We start from the raw sequence: 25,458 nt of genomic DNA on the forward strand, positions 1-25,458 counted from the left end.
TGGTCACCTGACTTCTGACTGGCATCTCCATTTTATGTTCTAGTTCTAGAAAGAACTCTTCACAGTCCTCTGTGTTCACATTCACTTGTCTGCTGTGTCCCGCTAGGTTGATCACATATGGGTCTTAGAGAAGTTTCTACAAATTCTACTGATCCGTATTTGACTGCTCCCACCTATGCCTCAGCAACTGAGACCCTGCTGTCTACATCTACTCAGTCCTTGGCATGGCACATGAAATGAGAGACCAGAGAGAGAAGGAGAAATGTTGAAACCCCATCACCATTTAGACCAGTTCTAGGACTTGGTTACCTAGAAAGGTCAGAGGTGGAAAGAAGGACTGGTGCCTACCTCCCAAACGACAAGGACCCAATATTCATAACGGGTTTCCACCAGGTGACCCCAGAATCTCTGAGTCTGCAAAACCCAGAAAACGGCACCTGAGGGATTTGCTCATCCTAATCCCAGCTGTTTACACTCGGGTAGTGCTCCTGGATCAACCACTGGGCTGGAGCCACCCCTCTTATACTTAATCTGGTGATTTTGCTCCCATATCCTTAATGCTGCACTCTAGCATTTAACACCTGCTTTTGGCCTTTCAGAAATCCTCTGATTTATTAGGCATCATCTTCTTTCTTGGATTATTTTGACACCTGCATTTTGGCAGTCTAAGTATCTATCCGTGTCGACTTGAATGAGGGACTCTTTTCTCCAACCTTGAAACCATGGAACTTCTCTGTACTAGTCTGCTACCACTGCAGAAACAAAATGCCATAGACTGGGTGGCTTAAAAAACAGACATTTACTGCTCTCAGTTCTGGAGGCTGAGGAGTCCAAAATCAAGGCCAGCAGGTAGATTTCACTCTGATACCTCTTCTCTGGGCTTGTAGATGGCTGCCGTCTTGCTGTGTGCTCACATGACCTCTTTTCTGTCTATGCTCAGAGAGGGAGAGAGATCTCACTTTCCCTGTTCTTATAAGGCCGCCAATCCTATAAGATTAGGGCCCCACCCTTATAACCTCATTTAACCATAATTACCTGCTAAAAGGCCTGAGTCCAAATACAGTCACATTGGGGGTTGGAGTTTCAACATACGGATTTTGGGGGGAGGACACAATTCAGTCCATATCACTCGCTGATGTGGACACCCCCTGCTACTACCCCCACCCCAATCAAAGGACAATATTTAGTAATTAGACACTATTTCCCCCAATCCTGGATTTTGGTAAAAATGGAGACTTTATTGGAGGTAAATTAAGGAGCAGAAGTCAAAAGGTCTTCTGCTTGGCTAAAACAGAAGAGGAGGATGGCTTTCTATTTTAGTAGGGCTCATGAGTTAAAGAGGTCACCAGGATGTCACAGACCTGCTCCCACTCTCAGGAGGGAAGACTCTACAGCTACCCCCATACTCTGCTGGGTAACAACTCTCCCATTGTCTGTTTGCTCTCCTTTGGTAAATCATCGCTGATTGTTACTAGTTGTAATGGTGAGGTGGTTGGAGCCCAGAACTCTTCTCTGGCCATTGTCATAGTTTCTCCTCACAGAATAAAAGGGACCGCTGTGATGTTATTTACCTTCCAAAAGATCTTGGGTTCAAGTCTTGTTCTTCAGAGGAAACGTTGAAAAATATCAGAAGTGATATGACCAAATAAAGGATTATTTTCAGTGTTCAGTTGATGGCTGAATACCCTGAGGAATCCCTAGAAAGTCGTACTTTTTCCAATGACCATGATGGGGCAGTGGGAATTAGCGTTGGGTCTTCACTGTCTATCAGTTTGTTTTGATTTATCTGTAGGACAAACCTTACGTTCTGGGTCTGGGAGACAACATAGTCAAAGCAAACAGATAGAAAATGTTAAAAAATAATTTTTTTCTTGAGGGCAGAGACTATATTTTATTCATCTTTGAACCCTCAATTCCCAATTCTTTGCTTCACAAGTGCTTGTTGCATGAATATACTCTGAATCTTTGAAGACTTAGTCCTACTATTTCGTCCTTTATTTAGCACTTACTCACTGTGGGAAAAAGGATACGGTTACTGTTTCCCATTTTCTTTAAGACATGAGATACTGCTTTGTTCTAAAAAATCCTCTACTGAGAATTTTATGATTAATATTCTCAGAGGTGCAATGTTGCTATATCTTCTGGAAATGAAGCCATGTAAGGACAATCAGGAAGAAAATTATTTCACAGTGGGCGAGTAGGATGGCTTTCTGTCCACTCAAATGTGCAACTCAAATGAGTAATGACAACTTGGGTGTTGAGTGCAGTCATTTGGCATTCGATAATAACATGTTCCAAAGACACTGAGAATGGCTCCTCTTTTGGGGACAATAGCTAACGTTTGGAGGTTCTTGAAGGGTTAGGCTGTCCAGACCAGTATTAATTACAGAACGTCAGGTAATTAGCATATTTTCCCTAATGCCTAGATTCATTCTCATTTCATTTTAAATTTCAAACTATTTTCTCTTCACTCCCCTTGTTAAGTCTTTCCCAAAATTTTTAAAAAGCATATTTTTTTGGAGAATAAGGAAGCCAAAGACGTGTTCCTTGATCTGGGAAGAGTATCACAGTGGGAAGACAGGACTCGGAGGTAAGAAGCCAAGATTAACTGTAATTACAGGGTGTTGTGGTGAGGGCTTGATCCCACCCTTCTTTCCCTGCTCCTGTCTGCTCTCCTGAGTCACTCTGAGTCACTCTTCAGGTATCGATTGCAGGATTTTTCTGCTTCTGTTGTTTAAAATGAGGGCTTTTAATTTTTATTTATTTATTTATTTTTGTCTCTTGAGAGAACATAATAGCCTAAATTGGATTTCTGTTGGTTCCACGTGGTCTGAATGCCTCTCTGCCTCTGACCTCCTCTGCCCCATCGCATGAGCCCCTACACCCTGATCTTGTCAGGGCCCTGGGCTCCAGAAACCTCCTTTTGCTTTAGGCTTTTTCACAGACTGGCTCTTTACCAACTGATTAATATGAAGACCTTGTCTTCTCTCCAACAAGCTGTGCAGAACGCTGTCTGCCAGCCGCACAGATCACAGGACGGCAGTGAGGGGTCGCCCGGCTCCTGCAGGTGCATTTGCCTTGCTGGGTCTCCCGCTCTCTCCTCTAAGCCTCAGCAGCTTTCAGTGTGCTCTGCGGAGAGCCAGATTTATGGATCCACATAATACAGTCTGTACATCTGTATAATACTTATATATCCATGTAATGTAATAATATCAATAGGTAGGTTTTTGTTGTTGTTTGTTTGTTTGTTTGTTTTTCTTTTTCTATTTTGGCCCACTGTGCTGGCATGTGGGATCTGAGTTCGCCGCCCAGGGATGGAACCCACGCCTGCTGCAGTGGACGCGGGGAGGCTTAACCGCTGGACTGCCAGGGAAGTCCCAGTTTTTTTGTTTTTGTTTTTCTAACAAAAGAACCTTTTGTCCTTTGAGTTCAAAGCATCCTAATATTTCTTGTAAAACATCACATATTCCCCTAGATGTAGAAATCAAGGGCATTATGATTACTTTTTTTATTTTTGGCTGCATTGGGTCTTCGTTGCTGCGCGTGGGCTTCTCATTGCAGTGGATTCTCTTGTTGTGGAGCACAGGCTCTAGGCATGCGGGCTTCAGTAGTTGTGGCACGTGGGCTCAGTAGTTGTGGCTCACGGGCTCTAGAGTGCAGGCTCAGTAGTTGTGGCGCACGGGCTTAGTTGCTCCGCGGCATGTGGGATCTTCCCGGACCAGGGCTCGAACCCGTGTCCCCTGCATTGGCAGGCGGATTCTCAACCACTGCGTCACCAGGGAAGCCCTGATTACTTACTTTTTAATCTAGTGCATGGAACAACTTGACATGAATCCCTAAACCAATACAGATGGAGCACCCTCTGTGTGTCAGGCACTGCCGTGGGTCCTGGGGAGACGTGTACCCTTTGCGTCGGGAAAACTGACAAATAGCAAAAAAAAAAAAAAAAAAATCACGCAACGACATGTCAAGGGGGTGAAGATTATAGCAGAGGGAGGGGCCGGAGAGGGGCGGTGAGCAGGCGTCAGGCAAGGGCTCTGAGGAGTGTCATTGCTGCAGGGATCTGGATCCAGGGAGCCCAGACGTGGCCCTGCTGAGGCAGATGCTTGGGCTGGTCCCCACCTCCCTCCTCCGCCCCCAGCCGTGTGCACCCGCGCCCTGGAACCTGATGGTCTTCTCTCTTCTCTCAAGCTCCGGAAGCATCTCTTTGCTGTTCCTCCTCAGGGCTCCCCCCAGGGCTGTGGGAACTCAGCCCCAGCAGGGAGTCTTGTGGGTTGGTCGTCCTCTTGAAGCCGAGGAGGTACAAGGTGGAGGGTAAATGCCTTTCTTCCCCTGAAGAGACAGTTGTGAGGAGCATTTCTGAGGCTCCCGGGCGGGACTGGGGCCCTCGTTGCAGGCCGCACCTGCTCCCGCGCTCTCCGTGGGCTTTTCTCCTTGCGCCCCTTCCTTGGCTCCGGGGTCCCTGATCCCTTCTAAATAAACCACTTGCATCCAAGTCCTTATCTTAACTTCTGGGTTCGGACGAAGCCGAACCAAGCTACATGCTAATTATTTTCTTGTTGTTGTTGTTTTTCCCTTCGAAAGGAAATCCATTTTTAACGTGTAGGAGTCCTAAATTATTCTTCCCTTATTAGACTACCCTCTACAGACGGTTTCCTCAGTCATCCCGTTTTCATCTCTGTTACCTCATAACAATCCTTCCCCATTTTCTTCTTCTTCCTCCCCTCCCCTCCCCCTCCCCTCCCCTCCCCCCCTCCCCTCCCCCTCCCCTCCCCCTCCCCTCCTCCTTCAACAATTAAACATCAAAGGATAGAGACTCTTACTACTAGAACCCGAGGCATCTTCTTCAGACTTTAAAAACTAGGGTAATGATTTATTTGAGTATTGAACACCATTGTACCATGTAATGTAATGCCCTTCTGTAATGTCTAAATATAACAGTGAAACATGGTCATTTCTAAAAAGAAGCAGAGACAGCCTGCCCAGATATAGACCATAGTGCCATTAATTAATATTTGTTGAATACTAAGTGCACAAAGCAGCTGCTATTTCATAGGCCAGCAAAGAGCAAATGCCCGTTTTATGGAAGGAAGGGCAGCATCGCCCCGGGCTGGACGGGCACACGAGCGTGCAATCACAGGCTCAGTTTGCAACCTCTGCAGAAACGGGACACCGCTCAGCAGTTCTGGGAAACGAGTCCATCTTCCCGAGCTAATCAAATATCTCACAGTGTGTCACGGAGGGATTCGCTTCGTGAGAAGTGAAAAGTCCTCCATGTTTCCGTGAGTGCTAATGATCAGGAGGAACATTTCAAAATCCATATAAGTAAGAGCATAGGTGAAGACTTTACAGCGATGGTGTGACCCTCCTGGGTCAGTAATAGCTCCTGGAATATGAAAACATAGACTGAAGCTCTGCATGACGGAGCACTTTTCCTAAATGGTGATTTCAACCAGAAGAAAAGTGTGTGGATAGTAATACAGCATTCTTCAACATGCAGCCACTAAATCTTCAAATAACTCCAAAGAAGAAGTAATTCGTGATTTTTGTTATGTACTTTTTGTTTAAAATCTCCTCCCGTGATGAAGGCATGTCCTTGCTCTTGTAGGTTCATGAAGAGAACCATGCGTTGCCGTGGAAACTAGGATGAGGGGTGTTGAAAAATGGAACTTGGGAAGTAGGGGAGGTGCCATGCAGCAACCGATGGGACCACAGAGTGTCCCCCAGTTCAGGGGAGCAGGGGGGCCTGACCAAGGTGTCCAGGCAGAGTCAACTCCTCTTTTTTTAAAAACGGAACCGAGATCCTCCACACTGGAGTGCGTGACACTGTGATGGAGACCTGACGGCTGCAGGGGCTGCTCTGCCCTGGACAGGTGGCCCGTCTGAAGCAGGTATGAGGTGTGGCTGGCAGGAGGGACTTCCTGGAAGTGCCAGGGAGGAGGGATGGAAGAGGAAGAACAGACAGTTTTCTGTTGTGGTTGTGGGAGGTTGGTTTTCTGGTTGTGGGAGGCTCTGGAGCCTGCCCTGAGGACCCACCCACATTCAAGGCTGAGATGGGACCCTTGTGGTCTGTGCCAGGCTGGCCTTGACTCTGTTCCTTGCTATCTGTTTGAGGAGCCCCTTTCAGCAGCCATGGGACTCGGGGATTCTGCAGTAGCAGAAGCAAATGCCTGGTGGCTCGTAGCATCTTGTGAAACTATAGCATCGTCATGGTGCCCACGGCACTTTGGGAGTTAGAAGTGAATGTCCACCACCCAGTCCCAAATGAATGATCTGAGCAAAGACTGAAAAAGAGAAAACGCTGTCCTCACTCCTGTCACCCGCACTTCTCACTTGGAGACACCTGTCCTGCCAGGCGCCCTGCTCTCTCCTTTTCCTCGGTGAGGTCCTGGCTTCTAAGGATGTTCAGTACGACATCTTGGCCTTAAATAGTTTCCCAAGTTTGGTACCGAGGTCTCAGAAAGTGCAAATTGGCACATATTCTGGCTTCTCTTGTCTATATCATTCCTCTCTGGGGGCTACAACGGACCCAGGGCAGCTCCTCAGTGGAAACGTCTTATGTGAACAGCGCATTTAACATTCCCATATAGGTCATTCCAGAGTACTGAGTAGCGTTCCCTGTGCTCTACAGTAGGTCCTTATTTGTTACCTATTTTATATATAGTAGTGTGTATATGGCAATCCCAGTCTCCCAGTTTATCCCTCCACACACCCCCCCTTTACTCCTTGGTAACCATAAGTTTGTTTTCTACATCTGTGACTCAATTTCTGTTTTGTAAATAGGTTCATTTGTGCCATTTTTTAGATTCCACATATAAGTGATATCATATGATATTTGTAGAAATGGGTTTCCTGTCTTGCATCTTGGCTATTCCCTTGCTAGACGCACATACCAGGAAGCACCAGACAATTTAGCTTGACCAGAGACAGCATGCTTAACTTCTCTTATTTTTATTCTTTGTGCTTTTCTTTTTCTTTTTTGTTCCCTCTCAGGGGGAATTATATATTTAGAAAAAGGACTAGTAACTTCTTTACCTAAATGTATGATTGGAATAAAAATTAGAACAAGTATTAAGTATTAGTGAAAAGGATACCAGATTAAAACTAGGTATTATCTTTTCTGAATCATGTTTAGTAGTAGGGTTTAATTATTTTAGTGAATGCCAACTTATCTGAGTCTCAGATAACTCTTCCACAGAAATCTTGGCTAAAACACTAATCTCCCTCTGCTAGCAGGATATGGAACCTGTGGTGAATGTTCAAGAGGGAATAACCCCATGAGCGCTGTGAAGTGTAAAGCTAATCCCGTAAAATGAGAGTAAAGCCACAGGGAGAAAGATAGTAAATGCAACAGAGTGTCAGTTAAAAGATAGAATCAAAACAAATGAAACCTTCTTGCTTTTGTGTTGAAGTTCCCAGAAGTTGCATGGAGATGGGAGAAAGCCTGTCCAATGCATTCAGAGATTTGAAATTTCAGTGAAAGTTGAGCTGCCTTGTGTGGATTTTTGTATTACTTAAAATGTTACATTTATGTTTGAGCTCTATTGTTTTTATCAAAGATACTTATTAGCCACATGGTTAGGTCAGGGTTTGGTTCCTTGGGATGATAGCAAAGATTACGGACCAAACAAACCCTGGTGACCTAAAGTTCATTGGGAAAAACTAAATTTGAAGTACAGAAGAGATTGGTATTAAATCAAACTTCACTCAAGAAAACTGAGTTTTAGATACAGGAGAGATCATCTCTAAACAATAAAAACCCTGGGACCAATGACAAATAATTAAGGTAGGAATTTTAGAGTCTGAAGTAGAAACCAAGCACTATGGTTCCCGCTTCTGTAGACTGGGCTCCATGGTAGGCAATTTCATAGATTAACTAATACAGCCTAGATGCCACCAACGTTACAGATGAGGAAAATGAAGCTCTGAGGGGGACTTATCTTGAACTTCATGCCTAATGAATACTGTAGCTGGATTAAATCAAGATCCATTTGGCACCAAAGTCCTGTACACTAGGTGAAAATGAAGGGAGGCTGGCGGCCAGTAAGGGTAGGGAAACTGTCAGGATTGCCAGCAGTTCTCTTTCTGTGTGGTTTGCTTTCTAACTCTTCAACTCAAGTCTATGCTCCACGGAGACTTGCTGGATCTTTTTTACATGATGAAGGGTCTCCATGGGAAGACCCCCTATGTCTGCAGACTCTCAGACAAAGCTGCAAAAGTCGATGAGACATGGTGACCCCCATCCACTCTCTCAGTGATGTCTGGTTCCAAAGGCATCTATATAGCATTTGAGCTCCACACAGGTAAGTTGCATGGGGTCACCTTTGCTTCAGTGCTGGTTGGTGAATTTCCTTTCCATGGCTGGCAGCTATGAGGACAAACTGGTACCTGCCGGTGATTAGGAACCATCCTTTCTTATTCTCTTGGAGTGAAACTGGAAAAGCCAAATACACTTCTCTTCTCTGTGGTATTTGATACAGACTGCTGACCTTTTCGTAGTACTTCAGTGAGTTTCCTTGGGCATTACTTTTGTTTGACTGCTAAGTTTCTGTCTTGATTCCACGGTTTATGAATTTCTGTGGGTTCTGCTCCTGCAGTCACACGGAGCCTAACTAATGACCTGTCCTTTCACATTGTCTTTGTTCTTTCACAGAAGATTTGGCTCCAGAGCTGACCATCCTGAACTCTTTTAAAACCGTGTCTGAGAAAAAGAGAACGTTAAAAACTGCAAGTTAGTATGTAGTCATTGTGGACCTAGTTACTTTCATAGGCAGAGAGCACTTATAGGCTAGAGTTTTCCTCATTGCACATCACAGTCAGATTTATTCAGTTTTAAATGATTATGAGCCAAAATTGAAAGTGCAGGTAATCCCCCCTTCCCTAACCACCACCCGCCCATCTGCAGCTTATCCTATTTGTTCCATAAATTTATAAGTGATTGAAAATAAAGGCCACTCTTCCTTCTTCCCACCTGAAACAAGATTCATCGATAAATGAGCTTACAGATCATCATAAAAAGAATGTAGACTAGTTTTACAGGGGGAAACACCAAAACCATGATTTTGGGCTACTTCTCCATACAAATTACTAGGGGATAATTTTACTCTTCCTAATCCGGTTGCAGCCCCCCTTTCCCTACTGCACAGCCTGGACCTCCTTCCCTTCGCTTTTTACCCTCCCTCTGAGCTATTGAATTACTGGGTTCTTTACCTAGTCCCAAGATAGGGAAGAATATCAACTATTGCATTACTTAGTGTTACTACAGAGTGATGGTGGTCTCATGGCTCTTAAAGATAAGAATAATTTGTTATTTATTTTCTTTTTAAAACAATGTTTTAAAATCACTAGTGTTAATCTTTCATCTATGTTAAATGGAAATATTAATGTGTTATAAAAGTGCACTTCTAAGTTACAAATTTTATAACAGTTTTATATGTAGAAATTCCCCACCTGTGTTTATTTGGTATTCCTATTTAAAGAATTTCTTTTTAAAAATTGCTAAACCACATGACGCAGAGGCAATACTATACAGAGAGCCACTGAGTAGTTATCAAGGAATAATAGCTCCTTTTACATGAACTGCCTTTCTGGACTTGAGAAAAGAACGGGACTTCATTGAGAGGCCAATCTAAAAAAGTACCATAACTAACAAATGCTATTCATATATCCTTAGCTGTTTGTGTAGGTTATAACCAGAATTAAAGGAAATTTCATGAATAAAATTGCACCTTCTCATCAAGACTTCAAATTATGTTGGAAAATTACTTCTAATTTATTTAAAATATGAGTGAAGTTTTGCATAAATTCTGCATGCAGCACCACTAGCTTACTTTAGTTCCTTGTTATAAGCAAGGATATTTGAAAATTGTAGCTGAATGCTATCAAAATGACAAATTTTCCTCCAATGTGAATTGAGGCTAATTCTCTAATTCTTTGAATTTTTTATACGACACAGTGTGTTCTTAACTAAGATAAAGTTAAGAGTCTTTAGAGCTAATAGGGGAATTAGAGTTTAGTCCTGTCTTCTCCTTTTGAAGAACATGCATCTGAGGTTGGTGGCACATCTGGGGTATCCCGGGTAGACCAGTAGACTCAAATCCCGGGAAGCAGGAGCAAGTTCCACACTCTTCTCTTCGCGTGTGTCCTCCATGGGTGCTGAAGACAGTTCCTTCTGCACACTTCCTTTATTTTCAATTTCATTGCCTCTGCCCACGCTGAAGTTCTCATCATCTATTGTTGGATGTAGTTTAGTCCTTTATATTATGTGGCACCATGTCAAGAGCACAGTAAAGATTGTACTGATTTGTTACCAAAAATAACAAGTTTATCTTTGTTCTGTCTAAAAAGACAACTAAACTATCACTAAATGCCAGGACTCTCTTTAAAGAAAACCACTTTGTGATGTAATGGAATAGCTACTCAGCAAATGCTTTTTGAGTTAATGAATGAATCTAACATTCTTTTAAAATTTTCTTTTTGAAAGAGTATGAAGTGGTTTGCCTATATATTTCTAGTTAAACTCATTCTCCATGGTATTTCCAGCTATCCTTTCAAAATGTGTTTCTGGTTATACCATTGCTCTCTGTATAAACCTTCCACTGTTCTAATGAATAGAGTCTGAATACTTCAGGACGGCATAAGCAACATTTTATACAGCGGCATAAGACAGTGGTAGCCCGCACACTCTGGGTGAATACCTAGAAAATCAAGGCTGGATCAACACGAAGTTGGGACAATTATTGAAGTGTAGTTTGATTTCACTTACTTCTTTAGTAGTTTTTAAATAAAAAGCTATATAGTAGTGACTCTAGTACTCTTTTCCAGTGCATTTACAATGTGATCTCAGACCAAAGTCCAGTTTGTATTGGAATTTGTTTTAAAAGACACAATACATGTCGCTTGCAAACTTGTATGGACTATTGTTTTATTTCTTGAGAGTGTCTGAATCTTTAGCTGAACAAATGTCAGAATTTGTCAATTCTCTCTAAAGCGGGAAAAATAAAACAAAACAAAACAACAATAAGAGTTAAAACACAGGGATGGACTTGAAGTTATATCTAGATCTGGGAGAGGTTAGTATATATGAAAAATATTCTCACAAAGAAGTATTTTAAAAAATTTAAAATCTGGTCATATTGGTATCTTTTTCAGTGATAATTAGTTTTCTTGACAGTATAAGATTTGATTGGCTTTTTGTTGAATTTTCTGCATGATTCTATATAGCTGAAATAAACCCTGCTTGATCTTTAATCATTGTTTTCTTTAGTTTAATAGTTGGGTACCATTATATGAATACTCATTTTCTTCTGTTGACTTTGTGGGTAGATGTTCTCAAATTTCTCTGGGTCTAATGGAAGATAAAAGATATTCTTTTCTCTCCTTTCATGAAGTTGCCTCATAGATTAGGATATCGGACCCCACTTCTAAGCTTTTTATAGTGGAAGATGCTAAAAAAAAAAGCACAGACGTATAGATAATTGAGAAGATGGCCAAATCCCCTGACCTGGGCTGAGAACAAACACCCCTCCTCAAACCCCTTAGTTGTTTGATGCCCCTGTGAGCATTTCCATTGAGTCCTATGACATATATTGAAGAGATAGCATTAAAACCATACTTCTAACATCATACCTATATTTCCATTATCATCATATTATACCCTTATTATAGGAAATGTTCTCTTTTTTACTTAGATACTTGTGTTACACTAGAAACATAAGAAATATGTCTGATAAAATATACCCTATACAGAGTAAAAAACAGAGGTTTCTCTAATTTCTAGAAAAATAGAAATAGAACTCGCCTCTATGAAATCAAAGAAAAACACTCTGTTGCCCCATAATACCACATTCTATGAAACACGGTCAGCTAAATAAACAGTTGGAGGCATAAAAATGTAAACTTCTCAGATGGATGATCTGGAAATCATTCTGTTCTCCCTCTTTACCCGGATCCCTTTTCCCCTTCCAACTCTGTTCCCCCTGGCTCTGGGGCATACCTAACATTTATGGGTCCAAATATCGATAGTCCCTGGGAAGTATGGTGGTAGCTGGCCCCAAACCCATAGAATGTACAACATCAAGAGTGAACTCTAATGTAAACTCTGGACTGTAGGTGATAACGAGGTGTCAGTGTAGGTTCATCAACTGTAAGAAATGTACTACCCTGGTGAGGGATGTTGATAATAGGGGAAGTTGTGCATGTGTGGAGGCAGGGTATAAATGGGAAATCTCTCTACCTTCTGCTTCATTTTGCTATTAACCTAAAGCAGCTCTAAAAAATAAAATCTAAAAAAAATGACACCAAGGCCCTAGGTCCTGGCCCTGCTGTGAACTGTTGTAGAATATCAACAGGTTAACACTTGGGGTTCTCCCTCCTAACATCTTTTGTGGAATTGGCTAACCACCTATTTCGGAAAGGCAAGGAACAGAATGCCTCTTAGAACGCTGAGAATAAATGTTTAACAAAATTATTCTTTTTCAGGGAGTTATTCTTGTCTTTCTATTTGGCTGAATGTTCCTTAAGGGCACAGACCACACCTTATACTTAGAATATGCATATTAGACTTATGCATCTCAACGGAATCTGTTCGGCAGGAATTTGCGTTGGTACAAGGTAGCTATTATCTTGGTTAGAGTTGCAGATGTCCAGAAAATCTGTATCCCTTGAATTAAAATAAATAAATGGCCAGATGCTTGGGGAGGGAGTAAGAGGAGGACTCGGGGCACTCGCAGACTTGTGCCTGAGATGGCAGGAGTAAGATGGGAGTGTTCCCACATCGCATGCTTCTCAGAGCCGAAAGAGGGCACAGCTGCAGCCACTCCACCTACTGTAAAGATCACCCAACTTGGAGTCAAAGGGCTTAGGTCAAAGATTTTTGCAGGAGGGAAACGACTGTAATCCCATGGAGCTGAGCAGTGTGTCAGGATTTGAAGAAGATGCAGAGCTTAATGGTTTTGAAGGATCCGATATGAAAGACATGAGGCTGGAAGCTGAAGCGGTTGTAAATGACGTTCTCTTTGCAGTTAACACCATGTTTGTCTCAAAACCCCTGTGCTGTGCAGACGATGTGGCCTATATCAATGTGGAAACAAGAGAAAGGAATAGATACTGCCTGGAGCTCACTGAAGCAGGGCTCGGGGTGGTGGGTTGTGCTTTCGACCAGGTGGATGATGGTTTACAGACTCCCTACCATGAAACAGTCTACTCCTTGCTGGATGCGCTCAGCCCTGCCTACCAGGAAGCATTTGGAAATGCACTCCTTCAAAGACTTGAAACTGAAAAGGGATGGACAGTCATGACTAAGTTTTTTCCTGTTAGAGGGGCTGTTGCTGGTACACACGTTGACATAAAGCTTGAAATTCTTGCAGATGGTCATAGTAGAAAATGCATCTTTGATTTTGTGTCTTTATCATTTTTTGCTTCACATTTAGGCTTTTGATTGAGAACTTTATTGACTAACGAATTGTGTTTCTCAGTTTCTGATTCATTAAGGAAATCCTGAGGCCATTGCTGTGATACCATCATTAAGACATTCAAATTTCTTCATATAGTATCTCTGGCATTCTGAAAACCTAATCAGTATTTCATTCTCTTATTACAGGACTTTGATGCTGCCAGCACTTTCTTTCACATAGGGAATTCTAGATTTGCACGGTCATATAGGAAATAAAGTAACTTCAAACTTTGATTCAGCTTGCTAAATCAGGGGTTTACTGCCAGCTTGGACTGACTTTGTAGTAATTATTTTGCTACTAGCCTTACTGGAAACAAATTATCAACTAGTTTCCCCTGCACAAATTTTGAAATTCAGTGCTTCATTTAATCTATTTATATTATTAATATGGACTGATAAAAATGAATTAAGTATATATTACATAGCTAGTGTTACATGAAAAACAGGTACTCAGGGGGCTTCCCTGGTGGCACAGTGGTTAAGAATCCGCCTGCCAATGCAGGGGACACGGGTTCGAGCGTCGGGGAAGATTCCACGTGCCGCGGAGCAACTAAGCCCGTGTGCCACAACTACTGAGCCCGCGTGCTGCAACTACTGAAGCCTGCGCACCTAGAGCCCGTGCTCTGCAGCAAGGGAAGCCACTGCAATGAGAAGCCTGCACACCACAATGAAGAGTAGCCCCCGCTCGCCGCAACTAGAGAAAGCCCGTGCACAGCAACAAAGACCCAAAGCAGCCAAAAATAAAATAAATAAATAAATAAATTTTTAAAAAAAGAAAGAAAAACAGGTACTGAAATAGTACTGTATTCCTCGTTTGCACCAGCCGGCCAACTAAGAGGACAAACCATTAGCAAATGAATGTAACAATTACTTGTTTCCAAGATATTTAAGAACATAAGCAAATACAGGAACTGGCTCCATTCTTTTCCTAACAAAAAGCATCTTCAATGTGTGTGATTTAAAAGAAAGAAGACTCTGATTTCCTAGAAAACAATATTTTGGCCTGTGTTGATTCTTATTATGAATGTTTGTTTACATAATGTACAGTATATATTCAGAAGGTATTTTTGCTTCAACGTTTCCTTTCTATAATGTAGTACTTTGGTATTCCCACAGCACTCTTTCCCCAACAGATGTACAGTGTTTTGTGTCAGTGCTAAATCTACAATGTCATATGAGTGCATTGTATGGGTTTGAAATCAAAGGATGAATGAAGCATTCAGAGACTTAATATTTGAAAAAGGGAGACTCTGTATTTTATATTTTATTACAGGTACTAATATTTATAAAAATAAACTATACCATGCTGCTACATGTTTTTAAGTACATGTTGAATAATAAGGATTGGGGAGTTGTTTTTTAAATATTAGTCTAAAGCAGCAGCTATAGAAATGTTGAACTAAAATTCCACATCTGGACACACCTTCATAATTTGTCATTTGAAGACGTTTTAAAATCATTATTAAATAATAGGTACTTTTAGGCTCTGAAGGTCATGTAGACCAGAGCAAGTTAAAGTTTGGTTTGGGTCACTATTCATTGTCAAAGTTTATTGGAATGCTTAAATTATGTTTGATAAATGAACATTCATCCTCAGCTTTATTTTCAGATGCTTAAGTGTTTGGGTAATGAAGTCTAACTTCAGGTTGAACTTTCTCATGCTTAATCTCAGGCTAAATGTAAAGGATATTTGTAAAGTTTGAATAAAATTCTGTTTACTAATGTTGAGATAAGTATGAAGAAAAGTGATTGTATGTTTAAAAATTGAAAGTGTTCATTTTGTGATAAATGTTTGATTCCAAGAAAAATAAAATAAATAAATGATACAGACAAAACAATCATAGCAGAGGAAGTTCTAGTAAATTTAAAGTGAAAATAACAAGGAAGAAAGTGAACAGACTATTCATTGAGCTTAGATATCTATAGACCAATGTACAAAGTACAGGTAATAAACACATAGAATTCAATATAATAGCTTAGGTGTCATTGAGACTTAGAGATGATGCTTGAGTAGAATCTGGGAACACTTAATAAGGGAAAAAAACAGCAGTAGATTATGTTGGTAGAGCTTTTTATATTCAAACATCTTTTACATACATTATCATCACATTTCATCTTCAATAGTTCTCAGAAGAAATCAGGAAGCATTACAATTTGCATTTTAAAGATGAGGAAAGTGAAGATGAGAGGAGGAAATTTTCAAAGGTCACAGAGCTGGGAAGTGAGTCTGTAATAACCCTGATCTGTTCCTATATAAGAATCCAGAAGGCACATCCCTGATGGAAGACCACACTTTCCAAGATAGGATCATAGTGTCTGGCATTTGAGTAAGCCTCAGAGGAAAGAAGAGACAAGGATTATTGAGGAGGGGTATATCAAAGACCTCACTCAGGTAGACATTTCAACTTAGAGATTCTCCCATCTTACAAGCAGGGTGGATGTGCTATCCTAATATTAGTTACATAGTTGGCAGAGATAAAATGAACCAGTACCAAGAGTTATATATCATCTAGAAGTAGCAGAATGTCTGATAAATTCTTGGTTGTCTTCTTGGCATTTATGTCCTTAATTTATGTTGAGTAAATTGTGATCAAAACTGTTGCTGTAATCATGATTGTGACTATTAGTTGAACTTGAAAGAAAGTGAAAATGTCACAGACATCACATTAACAGGGCAGAAATAAACTGCCTCTGGAGACAGGTATTTGAGATTGAAAGATATTCAAAGAAGAGTCATAAGACCATATTCTAGGAGCTCTCCAAAGTTCTGGGATTAGAGTCATACAGTATAAGTTCAATTAATATATTGGATTGAATGAGTTAGTGAATGACACAGAGTTTTATTGCTTGACAAAATCCTGTTCATCTATAAGCTACTAGTTAAGGAAATGGAGGATATATCTTAATTGTCTTATCTCTATCATTTTATCATTAGAAGTATCCCTGAGTGATGCATGTTAACAAAACTTTGTGTCATCATTTTAAAAAACAATGTGATACATATTATTTTCAGATTAAGTGATATTAAATATTAATTGACATCAGTATAAAGCCTTCTTCAGAGAAACCTGACTTTCATTCCAATTTGTTTTCTCATACGTATCATATTAGAATGTGTTTCCTTACTTTTATGTTTGTTAATAATATGCAGTTATCCAAGAGCAAAGAAAAATTGATTCTACCAGTGATGGTCCTTAGTTGCAACTTTGCTTCACATTTCACAGTAATGATGTAAAATTGTATTGAATACTATTTTTTGCCATTGCACACATGGAAGAAGTTTAAATGCAGTGGATTTCAACCAAGTAGCTAACTATTTAACATCACATTTTAACCTAATCCAGAGTATTAGTTATCTGTCACTACTGTATCAAATGACCACAACTGGGTGGCTTTAAACAACAGAAATCTATTCTCTGACAGATCTGGAAGCCTCAGTCTGAAGTCAGTTTCCTTGAGCTAAAATGAAGGTGTCGGCAGGACCAGACACCCCTTGCGGGCTCTGGAGAGGGTTCGTTTCTTGCCTCTTCCCACTCCCATGGGCCGTCAGGGTTCCCTGGCTTGTGGCTTCATCTCTTTGTTCTGTCTTCATGTTGCCTTCTCTGTCTGTCTTCTCCTCCATGTGCATGTCTTCTAAATATACATGTGATTGCATTTGGGACCAACCTGGATAGTCCAGGACAATCTCCTCTCAACACCCTTGATTTAATCACATCTTTTGCCACGTCCTTAAGGACATGAACTGTGTCTTGCTCCCGTTGGTTTCTCTTGGGTGGGCCTAGCACAGGGCCTGGCCCACAGTAAATAATAAATGCTATTTTTTTGTTGAATCGAGTCCATCTGTACTGTGGGAGAAACATATGATGGGATCCTTTTTTATTGCTCATATATTCTATTTTGACTGATTCTTTGGGCAATGCTAGACTTGGCCTGGATATTTCCTCTTAATCTGAATACATTTGAAAGGTAGAAGAATATGCCATGCCAAAAGTAGTTATTTAGGACTGAATAGTTTACTCATTTTAATTCTTTTATCCATTGTTGTCTACTCTTCACATGGATTGCCCCAGCTACTTGCAATATAGTGGCTTTTTCCAAAAAAGACACACAGTGTATGTGTGTGTGTGTGTATACGGTATGTGTACATGTGGTACGTGTGTTTGTGTGTGCATAAGAGGCATAGCAAATACATATAGGTTTATAAAATCTTGAATTACATTTCCATTTCTTTCCAATGTGAAGAAGCACCAGGATGAACAGGCTCCGGTAGCTGAGGTCTATTAATCATGTTTGACAGACAGGAAGGACGTGACACTTCCCATGTGAGTTCTTTGAATTGTATTAATTACAGAGTCATTACCACGCTCCAGCGCGGTGCTCCTGCGCTCTGCTGTCTGTTATCCACAACACAAATTCAAGTGTAGCCCCATCAGATGTTTTCTGAGTACCATCTAATTAGACCCGTGACATGGTAGCATGTAGGGAAGTTGATCAATGGGAAGAGTTCGAGGATAAATTACTTTTGTCTAAAGAATATTAATATTGTCTACCTGGCTAGAAACATAACTGTGATGGTAGAGATAGAATAAATCAATGATAAAAGTCATCATTGCCTTAGATCTTTTATAATGAACTCAGTATGTTTATTGTTTGTTACGTTTGTGAGTAGAATGGAAAAACAGGCTGAGAGGAGAAACAGAGTAAACACAGATTTGGGGCTGATTTCAGTAGACTGATTTTCTTTTGTAAGTGTTTTACATGTACAGAAACATTAATCAATTATGGCCAAACATCTTGATAAATTTTCACAAACAGAAAATACCCATCCAATTAGCAACCATATCAAGAAACTGAACATAACCGCATTCCAGAATCCCACCCTCAGCCCCTTTCTAGCCACTAATCCCACCCACCATATACACTATCTTGACTTCTAACCTCATAAATTTATCTTGAGGCTGGCATTATTTGGGGGGTGGATAAATGCAGGTAAAACGAAAATATATAATAAGTATTCAGAGAGCTTAGGACTTACTATCCCCTAAAGAGCAAAAATAATTTGTGAATTGTGAGTTGGTTTTGGTTTTGATGAAGTGGGAAGACTAGAAGGGGTTGGCCAAGAAGAAAAGAGATCTATGTAATGGCAGCATAAAATGATTATTTTTAGAGGACGGATTTAAAAGTTTATATTTTGGTTAGTTTGAAGGTCATTTCATAAGTACATATGTGAACCTCTTGATAAACCATAAATATTTCAAATGTGAAGGTGGCTAGAAACTGTTCATGGTAGGTCTTCCAAAAGTTGGATGGTGCTGATATTTTCTTTGAATAACAGAGAAGTATGTTAAATAAGTCCAGGGAGAAAACATTTAGGGGAAGAGTGACCAAGTATGCTATTTGAATGCCAATTGTAGTTGACCTACGGAGGTGGATAGCATCTATGCTCAAAGCATCTGAGCAGAGTGAACCCTGGGACCCTGGGTGGGGAGTAGGAGGTGAGCCAGTGGGAACTTAACACAGGAGAGAAAGAAGAAGTTTCAGAGAGAGGAAAGTGAATCATGCAACTCTGCATCTTGGAATTAGAGGTTTAATTATTTTGAGAAGTAAGCAGTGATAAATAGTAAAAAGTTCAGATAGGAGAAATTCAAAAGCTCCTCGCAGGATAGAGTTTCTATGGAAATGGAGTGGTAAGAGTGAGGTGTATACACTCATAGCAGATGTATGGGAACCACCCGAACTTGACTAATAAGCATAAAGTTATATAAAGCAACTTAAGTGGGTGCAATATTGCGTGTGTTTGTGTCCTTTTCTTATTCACATAATGATATCCCATTGTTCCTTTTCCTTTAGAGAATATATTCAGTACAACATCATGCTTTGATATACATATACACTGTGGAATAATTACCAAGATCAAGATAATTAACACATCTATCGTCTCATATAACAATGCTTTTTTTTCATGATGAGAATAGTTAAGACCTACTCTCAGCAACTTTCAAGTATTCAATACCCTATTATTAACCACAGTCACCATGCTGTACATTAGATCCTCAGAACTTATACGTCTTATAACTGAAAATTTTTGCATACATCACCCCATACTCATGACTTTTAAAGAGACAACTAGCAGCAATATAATTATACAATTAAATAGCAACACCTAGATTATTTTTGGTAACTATATGCTCATTTGAAGCATTCTTACATTTATCTTTATATACTTTATTTAATATGTGTTATATAAGAGCAGTGTCAGTCAACGCAGTTTTTAAAAGTACAATACACAACTCATTGAAACCACCCCTGTGGTATAAAAGAAATATATCTAAGATGGTTTAGCAAAAGACTCAGTGTTATCTGATAACTCTGCTTCCTGGGCCTCAGCATCTGGGTAATAAACTTGTTCAGACCTGTCCTCTCCTTAACTCCAGCTGGTGTTTTATTCCTCATCACCAGGGAAGAAAATTAGTGGGGAGAAATACAAGTAGCATGGGGCATGCTGCTCACCACAGAAGGCCTGCAAAGTCCCCAATCAATAATACGCCAGTCTGCTTTTAACTGATTGTGTTAAAAGCTCCATAAATGTATATGGCTTTTCCTGGCTGTTGTCTGAGCTACATGGGATGGTGGCAGTGGGTTATCAGTGGGATATCAACGTGTCTACATATCCAAAAGAAGGTTATGAGGCCAGACACACTCCCATATGCAGGTTTGCATCTGTGTGTGGTGAGCTCCTTAGAATTAGCGGGAACAGGAAACTCATTTAGGCACAAAGAATAAAAGACCTGGCATAACATGGGTCCATGTCTCAGGATTTGCAATTCTGCATCTAAAAATATTACCTTACCTGTTGACATTTATCAACAAGTGACAAGTTCAGACAATCCAATATCAAAGTGCATTGGCCTGATTGAAGGTAACGTTGAGCCTGTGAGGATGTACTGGCACCTGGGTTGGTCTCTCAACACCTCTGACTTCCATATTGTAGATTTCCTGCTGGAGAAGATGGTGCTCTTTCTTACAGAAATAAATCATGTACCTGGACCAGGACTTGGAGAAGCTGAGGGAGGCCCCAGGGCAAGGTGGAGATAGTGCACACCCGGATGCTGCCGTTCCGATGAGGTGAAAGCACCTGAGCAGCAAAAGCATCTGGTGTACGTGGCTGCTGCTTCCCTTCCATCTTCCAAATCATGCGCGCAATGTCTCTTTTATTCCACCCTAATGGGGAAGATACTGGGAAGGGAACTCTGGAAAAGAAAGTTGAGTTGAGTTGACGTATTGCAAAGCCACCACGGTCCACCCCTTGTCAACCTGGCACCCTTATACAGTCTTTAACCACGCTTAAAATCCAAATCGTAAAGTCATACTTCCACCTAACCTACTACAACTATCTCATGTACAATAGAGAATATGCTGCCTGTCGCCCTCAAGAGAGGATACAGTGCCCCTTTGGGTGACGCTCATTCTTCCAAGTCACCCTCTTCGATGTCACCCTCTTCGATGTCACCCTCTTCGATGTCACCCTCTTCGATGTCTAGTAATACTGAGATATAAAGTCTAACTACTTTTTAACACAACTTATCATCGGTAGTAGGGAAATAGGAGAGGAGATGAAAAAATTTTGTTAGTATCTACAAGTCAATTAATACTAAAATAAGAAAATGCTCGTAACTGTTAACATTCTCATTTCTGCAACTGGTCATGTGGTCATAGCTGGTACTTCCAATGGCCTTCTTCAACTACCCAATCTATACCTCCTTTGTTTTTAGCAAGCTCTGGTTTCATGCCTGTGGGGTAACTCAGAACTTCTTCCTAATGTGTCTGGACCATTAATAGTCCTTCCTGTATTGGACTGATGTAGCTTTTAACGGACTTAAATCATAGGATACGGGAATATTAAAGGTACCCTGGGGGAATCTCCTATATTTGTCAGAGCAATAGCTGCATACCAGGTGCCAGAGGTGGTGTTGACTTGCTTCAGCAATGGAATCACATTTGGAAAAGCATCTGAAATTAGAGCCACTAGCTGATTAAGTTTATGGTAATCACTATCATTTGTTCAGTTTCATCTTCCCAGGCCCAATAGGTGAGCTGAATGGTAAGAATCATTACTCTCGTATTTTGAAGTCCTTGATGGTGGCACTCATCTCTGCAATCCTTTTTGGAATGTGGTATCACTTTTGGTTTATTTAGGTAGGTAGAGTCAGTTCCAGGGGCTTCTAAGTAGTCCTTTCTACCAGAATCACCCACATCCACAGGCAAGGAATTTGGGAGGGGTTTAGCTAGGCAGTTGTTGCCCAGAATCTCTCATGAGGTAATAAAGATGCTGGCCAGGGCTTCAGCCACCTGAAGGCTTGACTGGAGTTGAGGGATCTACTATCATCAGAATAGTGTGATAACAGTGAAAGGATCAACATAGATTAATTAAATGAAGGGAGTTCAGAAATAGACCTACATGTATATGGTCGAATGACTTTTGACAAATTTGCCAATTCAGTTCAATGGGAAAAATAAATAGTACTGGAACAGCTGTATATCCATATGAAAGAAAAATGAATATCTATCCTTACCTTATCCCACACTCCAAAATCAACTCAAAATGCCTTGTAGACCTACGTGTAAAAGCTAAAACTATAAAACTCGAAGAAATCATAATAATATTTGAAACCTGATAGGTGAGTATTTCTTAGGATACGCAAAGCATGAGCCCCTAAAGAGAAATTGACAAACTTGATCTTATCAAAATCAAAAACACTTTTAAGAAAAGGAAAAAGCAAGACACAGGATGGGAGAAAATACTCACATACATGTATCTAACAAAGAACTTGCCTCTAGAATATATACAAAACTGGTAAAACTCAAGAAGTTCAACAACCTTCTAAGAAGTGTAAAAATATTTGAACATACCTTTTACAGAAGATGAAAGCTCATGAAAAAATTTGAACATATTGCTTATCAGGGAAATATAAATGATATACCACTACCTACACATTAGAATGGATAAAAGCCAAAAAAGTGACAGCACCAAATGTTAGTGATGATACGGTACAACTGCGACTCTTGGACACTGGTGGGAATGAAAAAGGCTGCACTTTGAAAATAATTTGGCACTTTCATAGAAAGTTAAACATATGCCTATGAAGTGACCCAGCCTTTTCTTGTATTTACTATGTATTTTCTCAAGAGAAATAAGAATATAGGTCCACGCAAAGACTTGCATACAAATGTTTCTCGCAGCTTTCTTAATCTGATATCCCCAAACTGGAAACAATCCGAAAGTCCATCAGCAGGTGACTGGATAAACAAAGGTGGTATATCCATACAATAGAATATGACTCAGCAATAAAGAGAAATAAATTACATGGAGGAATCTTGAAATCTTTATGCTGAGTGAAAGCAGCAGATACAAAATAGAACATACTGTATGATTCCACTTATATAAAATTCTAGAAAATGAAAACTAATTTACAGTGACAAAAAGCAGAAAAGTGGTGGCCTAGTGCCAGGGACTAAGAGAGGGCTAGACTGCAAAGGGTCAGGAGATAAGGTTTGGGGTGACGGAAATGTTCTGTGTCTGATTTGGGCAGTGGTTTCGCGATGTACACGTTTCTCAAAACTCGTGTGTTTATTGTATGTAAATTACACCTCAATAAAGTTGATATAAAAAAGGGATTAGTAAAAAGGAACCCATTCCCACGTGTTTACCAAAATCCTGTGAATTCCTAAAGATGCCACGCTCATTGTCACCACCTTAGAATTCACTGTGTACCTGAAATTTGGTACCTCATAGACCTCAGCTGTCCTGTGCCCCAGAGGGAAAAGTATCAATGTAACGAGCATACTGTATTGTCTCTCTGTCCATCTCACTCTGAAGTGGGCTTTAAACTGTCACATTTAGTTGAAGCTTTTCATTATGTGGAATTTGTTTTTCTTCCATATTTCTTATGTATACATCTGGTAAGATCAGAATGTGGGGGGTGTGTGTGTGTGTGTGTGTGTGTGGAGTATTCTGTTTAGTTTCTTTCAGCATGCATGTGGGACGATAGTTTTTATGTAGCAGAGAAGGTCTGACAAGTTGGTGAGCTCAGTCTGTGAAAATCAGCCCTTTCTCTGATTCGGGACTGCTTCAGACTGAAGCAGGTAACCTTTGTCATTCTCTGGTCCCCTCCAACTTTTTCATTTCTCACTCCCTTATCATATTGTATGATGATTATTTATTCTGTGTCTGCCTTCATCCACTAGAGTTTCATCTCCCTGAGGGCAGGGATTGGGTTTTTCTTTCTTTTTTAAAAAAATCACTGTACTCGTGGTCTACCTACGTGCCTGGCACATAGGAACCCTCAATACCTTTCTTGAATAAGTTTCTTGAATGAATACATATATATAACTAATCATATGTATATATGTATATATATTTATATACAGATGTATGTATGCATATATACATATTATATATAATATATATCTAATTTATATTCTATTAGTCTGTTTTGTGTAACTGGTGCAACTGCTTTATCTTTATGCAATACAAGTTTCTCTTTTACTAAAGATGTGAATTTTACTTCTTATTAGCAAAGGTAATTACTCTTGCAGCTTTATTTTTCCAGAGAAAATTAATTGACTTCCCCTCTTCTGTAATGTTTAGCTTCATGCTTATTTGAATGAGCTTGAAAATTTTTAAGGATTGTCACCACCTCCTTCAAGTATAGCAGACACCTTTTCATCATTGTACTTTCTGATAATTTGATGTTAGCATAAAATTAAACTGTCAAGAAATCAAAGGACACTGACAATCTTAAAGTCGTCACTGAACAAAAACGATTGCATCTAATTCATCTGTCTTTGGTTCCTGACTTACCAATTAATATTTCAGAATGAATTTTTCATTTAATTATTCAACCAAAGTCCAGTCATGAAAACTTGTAATGTTTATTGTCATATTTAATTATCCCTAAAACAAAAGTGAATACCGTGTAGATTTTTTTTGAAGTCAAAGAATCTTCCAGAAAAATTAACAGCTGTCAAAAATGAATGTTTCTTGCAAAACAGCTATAATTTATAACAGTACCAAAGAAAGTTGTCTCATTTCTTCCCTGAGTTATTTCAAGATATCAGGAATGATAGATAACAGACAAAATGACAAAGAATACAATTAAAATCCTAACCTGTTCTAGCTGGTTAAATCCAATGAAATGCACTATTTTCTTTTTTATCTCCATCTAAAAACTCCTATTACATCAAATTATGTTAGTGATTCCTTCATGTGATTAAGATTAAATGAAGGATTTTGCTTCACAAAATTATTTTGAAATCTTAGATTAGACTTTGTGAGCTTGTACTTTTTATTCTTTATATAAATTACACATGACAATTTATCAGGGGACTCAAATGTCTTTAAAAGAAAGCTAACATATCACTTACCTACAATATAAGTAATTAAAGTATATATATTATATATATATATTCTATTATAGGGCTAAAACAGTTTTTCTAAATTGCATTAACGTCCTTTCCAATATACCTGTTTTAGATACTCATAGCCAATTGACTATCTGACGTTCAATGCCTTACAGACGGATTAGACTAAATGTAACTTTTAAGTTCTCCATCACCCTATTTGCTCCTCTCAGCTTGGCTGCCATCATATGAGCAAACAACACCATCTCTCAGGTTTTTCCAGCCCGAAATCTCCAAGTCGTCTTTGATTCCTCTTTCCTCCTCCTTGCTGTTCCGCCATCACAGCCAAGCAGCAGCAAATATCTCACACTGCCTGCTTCCCCTGGTGGCACAGACATCTCCACATCCAGGTTGGTGGCTGTTCACCTGGATGCTACTCCTGACTCTTGCTGCTTCCCTCTCACTTCCCCAAAGCCATCATCACGCAGCACCGCTTTAAAAGAAGAGGGAATCAGATCATGTTGCTCCTCCTTCTAAAACCTTTTGGTAGATTTCCATTACTCCTCGGAAAAATCCAAACATTTTCCTGGACGACAACGCCCTGC

General features: G+C 40.0%; 1 pseudogene; it reads left to right on the forward strand.

Moving 5' to 3' along the window:
* The first annotated feature begins 8,257 nt into the window (after nt 1–8,257).
* On the forward strand, nt 8,258–13,298 carry LOC133077443 (GSK3B-interacting protein-like; annotated as a pseudogene).
* Nucleotides 13,299–25,458: the final 12,160 nt, after the last annotated feature.

Source organism: Eubalaena glacialis, chromosome 17 (genome assembly GCF_028564815.1).
Source record: "Eubalaena glacialis isolate mEubGla1 chromosome 17, mEubGla1.1.hap2.+ XY, whole genome shotgun sequence".
Classification (NCBI taxonomy): Eukaryota; Metazoa; Chordata; class Mammalia; order Artiodactyla; family Balaenidae; genus Eubalaena; species Eubalaena glacialis.